Source organism: Petaurus breviceps, unplaced genomic scaffold (genome assembly GCF_028583685.1).
Source record: "Petaurus breviceps papuanus isolate PSGF00001 unplaced genomic scaffold, PetGlider_PUasm1.0 173, whole genome shotgun sequence".
NCBI lineage: Eukaryota > Metazoa > Chordata > Mammalia > Diprotodontia > Petauridae > Petaurus > Petaurus breviceps.
Window position 1 is genome coordinate 37,978,966 of NW_027185759.1, and position 12,418 is coordinate 37,991,383.

Sequence of the window (12,418 nt, forward strand, 5' to 3'; positions counted from 1 at the left end):
AGAAGGAGTCCATGCCTCAAAAAAAGTTAAGAAACCTGATGTAGTTGGATCCATACCCCAAAATGAACCCCACTACATTCCCCCCAACAAGTGGACCTCCAGTCTTTGTTTAAAAATTTTCCTTGAGAGGGAATCTATTATCTCCCAAGACAGCTCAGTCCACTGAGTGATTCAAACTAAGATATTGTACAAGGCCTCCATCTCTAACTGTTTCACGTAATAGTTTTTTTTTTTAATCATCTATTTCTTGCCCCAAATAGGTAATCTCCAACTCTTTGATTCTGACTCATGACCATATCTTCTGTTTTTACTCAACTAAACATGTAGAATTTAGAATTCATCCCTCTTTTAAAGACCTCTCTAATTTTAGTCCTAGAGTTCAGAGACAAAACAAACTGGCATCATTACAGTTAGTCTAAAACACCATCATTAACCGACAAGAAGGCATCTTGAGGAATTGTGGGTGTGTATATATATTTTTCAAATACAGTCAGGTAGTAAATTCATTAAATTTTGACCTTCTTGAAATCAACCTGTGTTTTCTTGCTAAAACATCTGAAAATCAACTGTCTCCAAATGTAAAGTGCATTTTGTACACTGAGTTAGGGGAAGAGCATTGGATGCAGCCTAGGAAGAGCTGAGTTCAAATTATGCATCTGAACCTCAGTAAATTTGGGAACCTTAGTCACATCATTTCACAAGACAGGGTTCTAGTTTTGTTGGGTCTATTAAAAATTATTGATCTTTTTGTGTTTAATATCACCTTTATTTCTCATTATATCTTTCCATCCTCCCCCACCCAGAAAGCCAACCCTTAGAATGAAAAAAGAGGGAGAGAAAAGCAATTCAGCAAAGTTAATTCACACATTGACTCAGTTTGGAGTATGTATGCAGTGTGTATTCAACATCAGAGGTACCAAATTCAATGGGGAATTTGGAAATGGGGGCCATTAAATTGTTTATAAGAATCCTTGTGGGTCACACATTCACTTAGAAAACCATATATTTTATATATTTCTTTTATTATTTACATCAACACATTAAAATTAAAAAAAATATACTTTGGTTTGGGCCACATATGGGAGTGTTGTGGGCTCTGTATGGCCTGTTTACAGTTTTTGACACATTTATGCACCCATAATCTCCCACCTCTGCAAAGTAGTGAAATAATTTGTCATATGGTTTGAACTTTTCCCCTTTTACTTTGCAGTTTTTTAAAGTATACATTAAATTTAACAGCAGTGGCAACAACATTGTCCATTGTACTTAAGCTTTTCTTTGGAGTATTTTTTTTTGTTTTATAAATACACTTTTCTTTTTTTATTTTCTTGCATCCTTCTTATTACTAGTCACCAGCTCCCTCCCCAACTCCAAAAGAAGCCTTCCCTTTTAACTAATAAATATAGCTATCTTTCATACTCTTTAAGGTTTGTGAAGCCCTTTGTGAATATTAACTAATGGATCTTTACAGCAATCTTATCAGGTAAGTGCTAGTATTATTCTCATTTTACAGATGAGGAAACTGAGACTGAGACAAGGTAGCTGAGTTGCCCAAGGTCACCCAGTTAGTCAATGTCTGAAGTAAACTTTGCATTTAGTTTCTTCCTGATTCTAAGGTCCAGTACCTCCATGTCATCTAGCAACTTCTTAAATTCAGTCAATGAAAACAAATCAATACATTGACCAGGTCTGAAAGTGCATATCTCTTTTCATGTCTCTGCCAAAAGGAGGGTACTTCGTCATCAGTCTTCCAAAGTTAGGATTGAGGCATCGTCTAATTCTTGACAAAGCTATGTGACTATTGTTTCCTTTTCTAGGTCTTCACTTACCTTCCCTTTAAATGATGCCCTTCCTAAGTCATTTCTAGCTTGGATGTTGCCATTTTCTTTTGAAGTGGAGACTTTAAGAAGGGCTAAGTTCTTTGGGGCAACTGGACAAAGATTTTTTTCCCCACTTGACCTGTGATTAAACTGACATAGGGAGTTCCAGATGAGACAGGTCCTCCACCAATGCAGATGGCTCTTCCTCTTGATATCTTAGAGAGTTGCCTTAGAGATAATAAGAACTTAAGTGACTTCAGCCAGGAGGTATCAAAGAAGAAACTTTAGACCTTCCTAAATCTGGCACCAACTACATATCTGCTCCACTGTGCTACCAACAGAGATAAACGTGTATAATTAAGTCTGAGAGACAGGGATTCGTGTGCAACAGCTCAATAGCTCTCAGCATTACGAATTCACTTGTACTAATAACTCTGACAGCACTGAGTCACATAAAATGTAAACTATCAAATACTTGGAATTTATACCAGTTGGGTGGAACATCCTAGATACTTAGAATCCCCCATCCCCTCAACTGGAGGCTCTTAAAAATAGCTGAGTTTATTTACATTTTTGGAAAATGACTGTGTCAGAAACATACAGAGGTTTATAAAACAACAACCACCACCCTGCAATTTGAGGGCAGGGAACAGAATGATTCTCCCAATCTGCTTCTTTTTTTTTTTTAATTATGCCCTTCTTTATAGTTGAGCATTTGAATTATCTGCAATCTTTTGGAGGCATCTTCGTCTGAATAGGACTGTGGGCTGCTATTTTACACTGTGAAGAACATTAGATGGAAGCATGAAAATTGACTTTAAAAGGCAAGAAAAATACCATTTTTACACTCAATCTGCCAGCATTTACTTTCGATTTCCAATGTGTATTTCCTTTTTCAGTTTCTTGCCAACTTCATCTTAAAGTGTTTGTTTTGTTTGTTTGAGGAGTGGGATGTAGGATGCTTGGAGAAGCCACTGCCTTCTGCATAGGAGCAAGGGGGGTAACCCAAAGGTCTGTCCTCACTTCCCTCTCCTCTCCACACTCTGCCTTGCCCCCAGTCTCAATCATATGGTGGGTTTCACCCACCATAATTAGGCAGATGACTCCCACCTCTACACATGCAGTCCTGATCTTTCGTCTGAGATTCAGATCTACATCTTCAAATGAATACAAACTCTAAGGTTTGAATGTCCCATCAATACCTCAAGCTCAGCATGTCAGAAACTGAGCTTATCTTTTCAGCCAAATCTCTTCCTGACTTCACTATTTCTACCATTGGCATTACTTGTTTCTCAGTCAGGCTCACCGTTCTTATTTACCTCTTATATCCAAGGACAAAGACTTGTTGATTTTGCATCTGTTTCCCTTTCTTCTTACTGCCACCATTCCAATGCAGCCTCAAATGACCATCAGCAAAGATGATTTCAACAGTTCCATAACTGGCCTTCTTTCCTACAAACTATGTCTCTCCAATTCATCCTTCACAAATGCCACCACATTGGATCACAGGGTCAAAGGTGTAGAGCTGGGAGAAACCTCAGAGACCATGTCATTCAAATACCACAGTTTATAAATGAGAACTCTCCAGATCAAGGAAGTGACTTGCCCAAGGTCATACATTTTTGTTCTTATTTCTAGTTATGAGCCCAAAACAGTTAGTGATCTAATTTGTGTTATCTTGAATAATGGAAAATTATCAACATTAAGCTTTAACATCCTCTATGTCAACTGATCTGATTAATATAATTTGGACTGAATTCATTCTGATGTTAATAATAATAGTAGTAATAAAAATAATAGCTAGCATTTATACGGCACTTACTATATACCAGCACTGCGATAAGCACTTTACAAATATTATCTCATTTGCTCCTAACAGCAACCCTGTGAGGTAGGTTGCTATTATCATCTCCATTTTGCATTTGAGGATGCTGATGCAGAGGTTAAGTGACTGGCCCAGGGTCATTCAACTATAAGTGTCTGAGGCTATATCTGAACTCAGGCCCTCCTAACTTTAGGCCTATCTGCTTTCAGCTTTATCTCCAATAATTTAGTTTTTAACAGAGGAACTTTTAAAATGGCAAAATTCTGAAGTCCTGAAAATCCTGACTCTAGGCTTTATCCTCTACCCATCTTCTCGACCCTCCTGACTCCTGGGCAGTGTTGTTTGACATATCCCAGGTCCCCTGGACTTTACCATTCACTCCATTGCTGAACTCTCAGGACTCCCACCTTTCCCATTTGCCCTGCAGCTCTACCCTATTATGTATACCCTATTCCCCACTTAGTATGTGAGTTCCTTGAAAACCAGGACTATCTTATTTTTCTATTTGTAACCTCAGAACTCAGCACAGTGCTCGGCACATAGAAAGTCCTTAGTAAATACTTTTTCATTCATTCAAAACTTCCTCACTTCCTTCCTCCTGTGAGATTCCCTAATTCTCTCCAAAGGCATTTCAAGGGCTGCTTCCTAAATGAGGGTTCTCGAGGTGGGCCCCTTCCAAAGCTCCCAAATTACTTTCTATTTTATTTCTACACATTGTATGCATGCCATCTCTCTCTCAAGAGAAGGTAAAGTCCCTGAGGGACAGGGAAGGTTTTGATTTTGCTAGTGGATGACCACTAGCATGGTGTGGGACTCCCACCAGGTGCTCAATAACTGCTGGCTGATCGATGGAGCTCAGGTCTTGGGACAACAAGTGTTGTTTCCCTGTCCCTGCACTCTGAAGTGTGGATCTGGTCATGCCACCATCACAGGACCTTTGGTTTAAAAGAGGTATCCTTCCCCACTCAAATAGTCCAGTGAATGTGCATTCACCTGTAGTGATGAAGGGGGCAACCTAGCCATTCGAGCCCATCCTGACTGTTTTCCTTGTTCTCCCATTGGTTCATCACAGGTTCCACCAGCCAGGGAAGCTGCCTGGTTATAACTTATTAACATACCCAGGGAGAACTGGTACCAGCCAGCAACTCCAGCCACCTGGAGTCAATCACTTTTGTCCTGATTTGGGGCAAACCTAAATTTATGCCAAGTCAGTCCCATGGAGTTGGGCTCCAATGGTTCTGGGAAAGTTGTTGCTTTCAACTGAGGAAGAAAAAATGACTGTAGGAGCCTCTTTTGTTGTGAACTACAATAGCTAAATAAGCATCTGTTTACATTATCTAGCCTTTTTTTGTGGTCATGTCTTATCATCCCACTCAACCATGTGGTCCTGGACCTGAGTCTTCTCTAAAAAGTTGTAACTCTCCCAATGCCTACTATAGCATTCTGCACACAGTAGGTGTTTTATAAAAATGTTGGCTGACTTTCTAAAAGGATTGGAGAGTTAGATCTGGAAAGGATCTCAGAAAAAAACTAGCCCCATTTCTTTATCTTACAAAAAAGCAATATGGGGACCAGTTGACCAAAATCACACAGGAAGAGCTGAATTCAGGTAAACCCAGGTCACCAAATAAGGGAATCTTAGAATTAGAGGGGGCCTTCGGAATGATTTGGTACAACCTACAGCTGAAAAGGAGCAGGTAGCATCATTGTCAAGTTCTCACTAGGCCCTCCCCCCTCTGAGTCCTGGTTCCCCTGGCTTACCTTTCAAAACTCATACAAATCCCACCTTCAACAAGATCACCTTCCTGTTCCATCACTTCCCTTTCCTGGCCTTTCTCTCTGAAATTCCCTTTCATTCAAAGTAAATATGTTATTATATATATATATATATATACATATATATGCATATATATATAATTTTTTCATGTTGTCTCTATCAGAATGCAATTTTCTGGAGAGTAGGGATTACATTTTTAACTTTTCTTTACCCCAATACTTTAACCCTTTGACATATAAAAAAGTTTGAGAGACAATTTTTGAATAATCATTTTATTAATAATGCTAGCATTTGATTAATAAAAAGAACAATCCTTCACTCATCTTTCTCTTGGACCAATGAAAATCATGGTGGGGTTCGTGGCTTAATATGCCCTTTGAAAAGTGGGTGTTCCAGAAAGGTGGCAATCAACTCTGATTGGTTAACAATTGGTTAACAGGTAGACCTATTCTAATGAGGATATGAGAGAGTAGGCCATCCACAGCCTTGGGCAACCTAGACAGAGGATCTACCTCAGCCCAAATTAGCTGGAGTGTAACCCAATGGGCAGGAATCATTTTAAATTAGAACTCTGATCTAGTTGGGTGGAGTTATTTCTCTTTCAGGACCACGATATCAACGAGGTGATGGTCCTAAAGAAAGAAATCTAGCCTGGAAACCCTAAGATATCTTGTGAGGTTTCAGTGATCAAAATTTACATTTCTTTGGGCAAAGAAGAAAGAGACAGGTAAGGAAGGAAGGAGGGAGTGAGGAAGGAAGGAAGGAAGGAAGGAAGGAAGGAAGGAAGGAAGGAAGGAGGGAAGGAAGGAAGGAGGGAAGGAAGGAGGGAAGGAAGGAGGGAAGGATGGAAGGAAGGAGGGAAGGAAGGAAGGAAGGAAGGAAGGAAGGAAGGAAGGAAGGAAGGAAGGAAGGAAGGAAGGAAGGAAGGAAGGAAGGAAGGAGAGAAGGAAGGGAAGAATGAAGGAAGGAAGGGAGAAAGGAAGGGAGGGGAGGAGGGAAAGAGGGAATGAACGAAGGAAGGGTGAACTACGTTGCCCAACTGGCCAGTTCCAGATCTCACAAAGGTGGTTATTGTTTGTCCTTCATTTTCAAAGAGAACAGTGACATGTGACATCCAGGAGGTTATGCCATGACATACAAGTGAATTGGATTTAAATGGGGGAGGACTGAGCAAAGTCACCAGTCTCATTTTCTTTGGGGGGGGGGGGGCGGGGAAGAAGTCACATGTTGAGTGAAGTAGCAGTTTCCAGAATGAGGAGAATGTTAATCCTATCTCCCATCCTAGAAAGACTGGGCTTTGAATGTGGAAATGGGACAGGGAAAAAAAGCTTGGGTACCCCCAATTTTAATAACTGGCTATTAATATGAGAAAAATAATCATTTCTCTCAGCCCCATGGCTAGAACACAGGAAGGGCTTGTTGATTGATCCCATCTCTGCTTGAAGATATTCAGTGAGTGGGAGATTCACTACTTTCCAAGGCAGTCATTTTTTGATAACTAGCTGTTAGGGAGATTTTTCTGACATTCCTTCAAGTCAACCTCTCCTTAACTTACATCCAATGGTTGGATTTCTGTTCTCTAGGGCAAAGCAGAACGAATCTATTCAAAGACATGGCAAAGCAGGATGGAGCTATATGCTAATTCTTTAAAAGCAACTCTAAGAATTTACCGTTATTACTCAGATTCAAAGATGACGCGGACTAAAATTTTAAGGGCATTCTTGAGAGCTGTCTATAAAAAAGGAAAAGCAATTTTAAAAGTTTGAATATAGTTTTGTGATATTATACTAAAATCCAAACAACTGCTCCAAGAATAGGTATTCTAACTTCTAATTACACAGCACTGGAAAGAATATATTAGTCTGACTTTTAAAAAAAAGTCAGCTAGTCAGTCAACTAGGGATTTATTAAGGACTTACTATGTAGCTAAGTGCTGGGGATACAGAAACAAGTAGAAAGTCCCTGACCTCAAAGAGCTTACATTCTAATGGGGTAAAACAAAATATGAAGGGAAAATTAAAAGGGGTGTGGGGGAGGGTGTGGAAGAAGGGCAAAATGCAAGCTGGAAAGGAATAATTTTTTAATTATCAAGATTTTTCTCTCTCCCAGGGAAGAGGAAAGAAAGGGAGAAATACAGAACTCTTGAATCATATAAGCATAGCCAAGCAAAACAAATTCCCACATTGGACACTTCCAAAATAATGTGTTTCATCTCTTTGTCACAAAGTGGTATGGCTGAACTTAAGTGTTAGGGAGACCCAAGTTCAAATCCTGCCTCTGACACTTACTAGTTGTGGGACCCTAGGTCGGTCACTTACCATCAGCTTCAGTTTCATCATCTGTAAGATGGGGAAAATAATGGCACCTACCCCTGAAGATAGTTGTGAGAACCAAATGAGATAATGTATGTAAAGTACTCTGGAAACCTTAAAGTGCAAAGAAATACTAACTAATGTCCTGAGGACAGTAAGATTAAAATTTGGATTAAACTGCTAGATGATTTCTAAATCCAGGTCTTCACCAGGGAAACAGTCTAGTAATAATCCATGTTGATTTAAAAAAAAAAAACACCCACAAGCTATCATAACATTTTTATTGCTTTAACTCAGTTGCTTTCTTGAATGTTAATGACTATGAGGCAGTAAGGTGTCATAGTTAAAAAGGACAGCAGGATTTGGAGTAGGAAAGATCCCAGGTCAGATCCTGTCTCAGACTCCTAGTAGCCCAGTGACCCTGGGCAAATCACACCCTCTCATTCTGTTTTTTCATTTGCAAAATGTGGATAATTGTTCATACAACAAAAAGTGAAGATCACAAGAGATACTGTGTATGGATCCCTAATGTTAAAGCTCCAGGATAATTATTATGCAAACAACTTATCGCCTCAGGCATCCCAGAATCTAACAAAATAGAGATCCACTGAAAAGGAAATCAGTCAGAAATTAGGTATTTGTTAAAGACCTATCTTGCCAAGCATAGGGTAAAGGGACAAAAAAGAAAAAGAATCACCCCAGAGCTCTGGGTTGTCATCTCACAGGAGAAAGGAGGTGGAAGGTTTACATCTCTCAGAACAGAGCGTATTGGAAAGATTAGTGAACTTTGATTCAGAGCCTCATTGGGTCAAACCCTGGCTCTGCTATTTTGATTATCTCTGTGGAGGGAACAGGGGGAGGCAAGTTAGTCCATCTCTGGCTCCATCTGCAGAATGAGGGAGTTAACTAAATAATCCATTCTGTCCTCAAGTAATAAGGTTTAAGTTGGGAGAGAAGAGGAAGAACGGCCTGGCCCCTCCCAATTAACTAGACCATGACCAAAAGGAGACCCAGAAGGATCAGACACAAACCATATTCTTGGAATTCTAGACAGTAAGAAACCAAGTGAGACAAAATCAGTTGATGGTGACAATTTTTTTTTTTACCTTAGAATTCAAGGTCAAAATTAAAACCAGCTATTTTGCCTCTCTTACCTTTTTATGGCAATTGACATAAATGGTGTATGGCAGGGCTCCATGTGGAGAGGAAAGGCTCTGGCCAGTTGATCATAGACTGGGTCTAATTGGTCATCATTTTCTGGGGTCAGATGGCCCGTGTTAGTGGTTATAGACTCATTGGATTCTCTCTTCAACCCACCTAACAAGTGATCATTCTCCTTTCCATGTCAGCTTGAAGGAGGCTTCTGTGTGTAATAGCTAGGCCATGGAGCATAGCCAACATTTTTCCCCCTACCAATTATTTGGTTAAGGTCATAAATGGTAGGCCTATCAAATTTGCAGATGGCACAAAGCTGAGAGGAATAGTTAAGACACTTAATAATTCATGATCCACAAAGACCTCAATAGGCTAGGATAGACAATTGAATCAAGAGATTTTGATATAAATCTAAACTCCTATGCTTAGATTCAAAGAATTAACTTCAGGGGAGTGGTAGTAAGTTAAAGATTTGTCAGAAGGGGAAAAAAAAACTCTCTGGGGTCCTTAGTGAAACACCAAGCCAATGAGTCTAAGACGTGATAAGGTAGCTAAAAAAGTTAATAAATTATAAAATCGTAGGCTACACTTAGGGGCATGGTGTCACAGATCAGAAGGGTGATAACCCCATGGTATACATAAGGTCAGGGAATTTCTTTTCTTTTGGTCTTTTTGGAGGGGGAAGGCAGGGCAATTCGGGTTAAGTGATTTGCCCAACATCACACAGCTAGTAAGTGTTAAGTGTCTGAGGCTGGATTTGAATTCAGGTCGTCCTGACTCCAGGGCTGGTGATCTCTGTTCACTGCATCACCTAGCTGCCTCAGGTCAGGGCATTTCTAAAGAATCAGTTTGGAAAACTACGTATCAGGAAAGAGTTGGTAAGCTGGAGAGGATGCAGGGATGGGGAAATCAGGGCAGTGAGGAGCTTTGAGTCTGTGCTGTATAAGATACAGAAATTCAGGCTGTTTCTTCCAGAGGATAGAAGTCATGGGGGCAGGGGTGGAGGTCACAATCACTTAAGAATTAGGGCTGTCATGTGGAAGAGGAATGAGACACATCCTGCCAGAACTCACCTAGAATCGAGGATGGAAGTTGCAAAGGCAGATTTAGACTCATCAGGAAAATTCTTTCATACAGCTACACCCAAATGGGATTGGTTGCTCCAAGAGGTAGGGAATCCCTATCTTACTAGAGGTCTTCAAGGAAATGCTGGAGAGAACATAAGCCTCACCCCTGCCCCTATATTTAGGGGTTTATAAGAGGTATTTCATGTCCTTTTGGTTGAACTAAAATGTCTTTGAAGCGCTTTCCAAATCCTGCTGGGGAAAGAATGGTATGGCTGACAAATCATCAAAGACTGCCTGATAGCAAGGCAGGAAGTGGGACACATGTGGTTCAATGAAAAGAGCATTGCATTGGGCTGTATCCCAAAGAGATTACAAAAATGGGGAAAGGCAGCACACATACAAAAATATTTATAGCAGCTCTTTTTGTGGTGGCCAAGAACTGGAAATTGAGGGGATCCCCATCAATTGGGGAATGGTTGAACAAGTTGTGGTATATGAATGTAACAGAATACTATTGGTGCTATAAAAAATGATGCACAGGCAGATTTTTCTTTTCTTTTTTTTTTTTTTTTTGCTTCTTTGGGGGGGAAGGCAGGGCAGTTGGGGTTAAGTGACTTGCCCAAGGTCACACAGCCAGTGTTATGTGTCTGAGGCCGCATTTGAACTCAGGTCCTCCTGACTCCTGGGCCAGTGCTCTATTCACTGCACCACCTAGTCACCCGAGCAGGCAGATTTCAGAAAAACCTGGAAAGACATAGAAACCGAGGAAGAGGGAAGTGAGCAGAACCAGAATATTGTTCACAGTGTGTGATGACTGATTTTGGTAGACTTAGCCCTTCTCAGAAGTGAACGGATGTAAAACAGTTTCAAAGGACTCATGATGGAAAAAGCCATCCACATCCAGAGAAAGAACTATGGAGTTGGAATGCAGAGTGAAGCAGACTTTTCTTTTTTGTTTTTTCTTTCTCATGATCTCTTCCATTCATTAGAATTCTTCTATGCAACATGAACTGATGTGAAAATGTGTTTAACAGCAATGTATGTGTAGAGCCATACCATACTGCATGCTGTCTTGGGGATGGAGAGGGAGAAAATTTGAATCTTATGAAAGTGAATGTTGAAAACTAAAAATAAATAAATTCTATGTATGTAATTTTTAAAAAATATATATATTAAAGTTTAAAATATAAAAAGAAAAAACAATATCGCATGAACCTCCAGGAGACTTCAGGTCAAATCCCAGTCCTGCCACTTACTTACTCAATGTGATCTTGTTCAGTCCTTTCATTTGAAAAATGGCATCAAGACCGGATGACTGTTTAGATTTCTTGTAGCTATGTGGGGCTCTTGGTTTGACTCAGAGCTTGCATGCATGAATCAATGAATCATTGAGGCAGTGAAGGCCATCTAATGCACATCCTTGGTTTCCTCATCTGTCCAAATGCTTCACAGGTCCATTCAGGAAATATCCCAAATTGGTTGTGTGGTAATTACTTGCCTTAATGTCCATAGAAGATTGAAAACATTTGAATTGTATAAGCTCTTTCTTGAAATAGTTGGCAAAAATCACTGCCTCTTTGTGGACCATCAAGATCAAGATAACAAAAGAAAACAGGTCAAGGTTTAGCATTGAAGTACCTGTTGACTTTCTCTGGTTGGCTCCTTGATGGCAAGTGAGACATGAGTCCAGCTCTGAGTCTGCTAAGGCAGTTAGACTGCAGAATGTAACCCAGACTCACATCACAAAGACAAAACTCTTTCATTTTGATCTCTATCAGTAACATTTCTGTTCTTGGTGAAAGGAATTCCCCATCAAAGTCCTGTGATTTTGAGTCTTCCCTCCAACTTGGAGATCTCAACCTGTCTATAACTTGGTGGCTTAGAACACTGTCACAGGCTCAGGGAAGTTCAATGTCTTGGCCAGGCCACACAAGTCTCAGGGGCTTATTTTGAATTTATATGTTCCTGACTCCCAAGTCTAGTCCTCTGCTAAATTTCGTGCAACAAAGGGCATGCCAGAGCGAAGTGGTTAGATGGTTGATGTTGGTAAGAACCAAGGTCAACACAAAGGACGATATGATTAGTCTCTGTTCACTCACTCCCTGCCCAATGATAGCAGAATTGAATTCATACTATTGGAGCTTTAAACAAGACATTTTCCAATCTTATATGAGATCCAAGAATAGCAAAGACAGAGGCAGGAATAATCACTAAACAAAACAATGCCATAAAAATCCTTTGCCCTAAATGCCAGGTTAAACAAGAGTCCTAGATGATAAATTCTACATTCTGGTCAAGCTGAGTTAATTGCTGTCCACTGCCCCATTCTCATCTCTTTTCCTTTCTTTAAAACCTGAGACTCCACCAGAGACTTCTCTGACTTTTGAAACAAATACTTCCCATCCCTAAGGCCCAGGTCAACCACTGGCTATGTCCCAATTCCCAGCAGCTCAAAAGAGAAA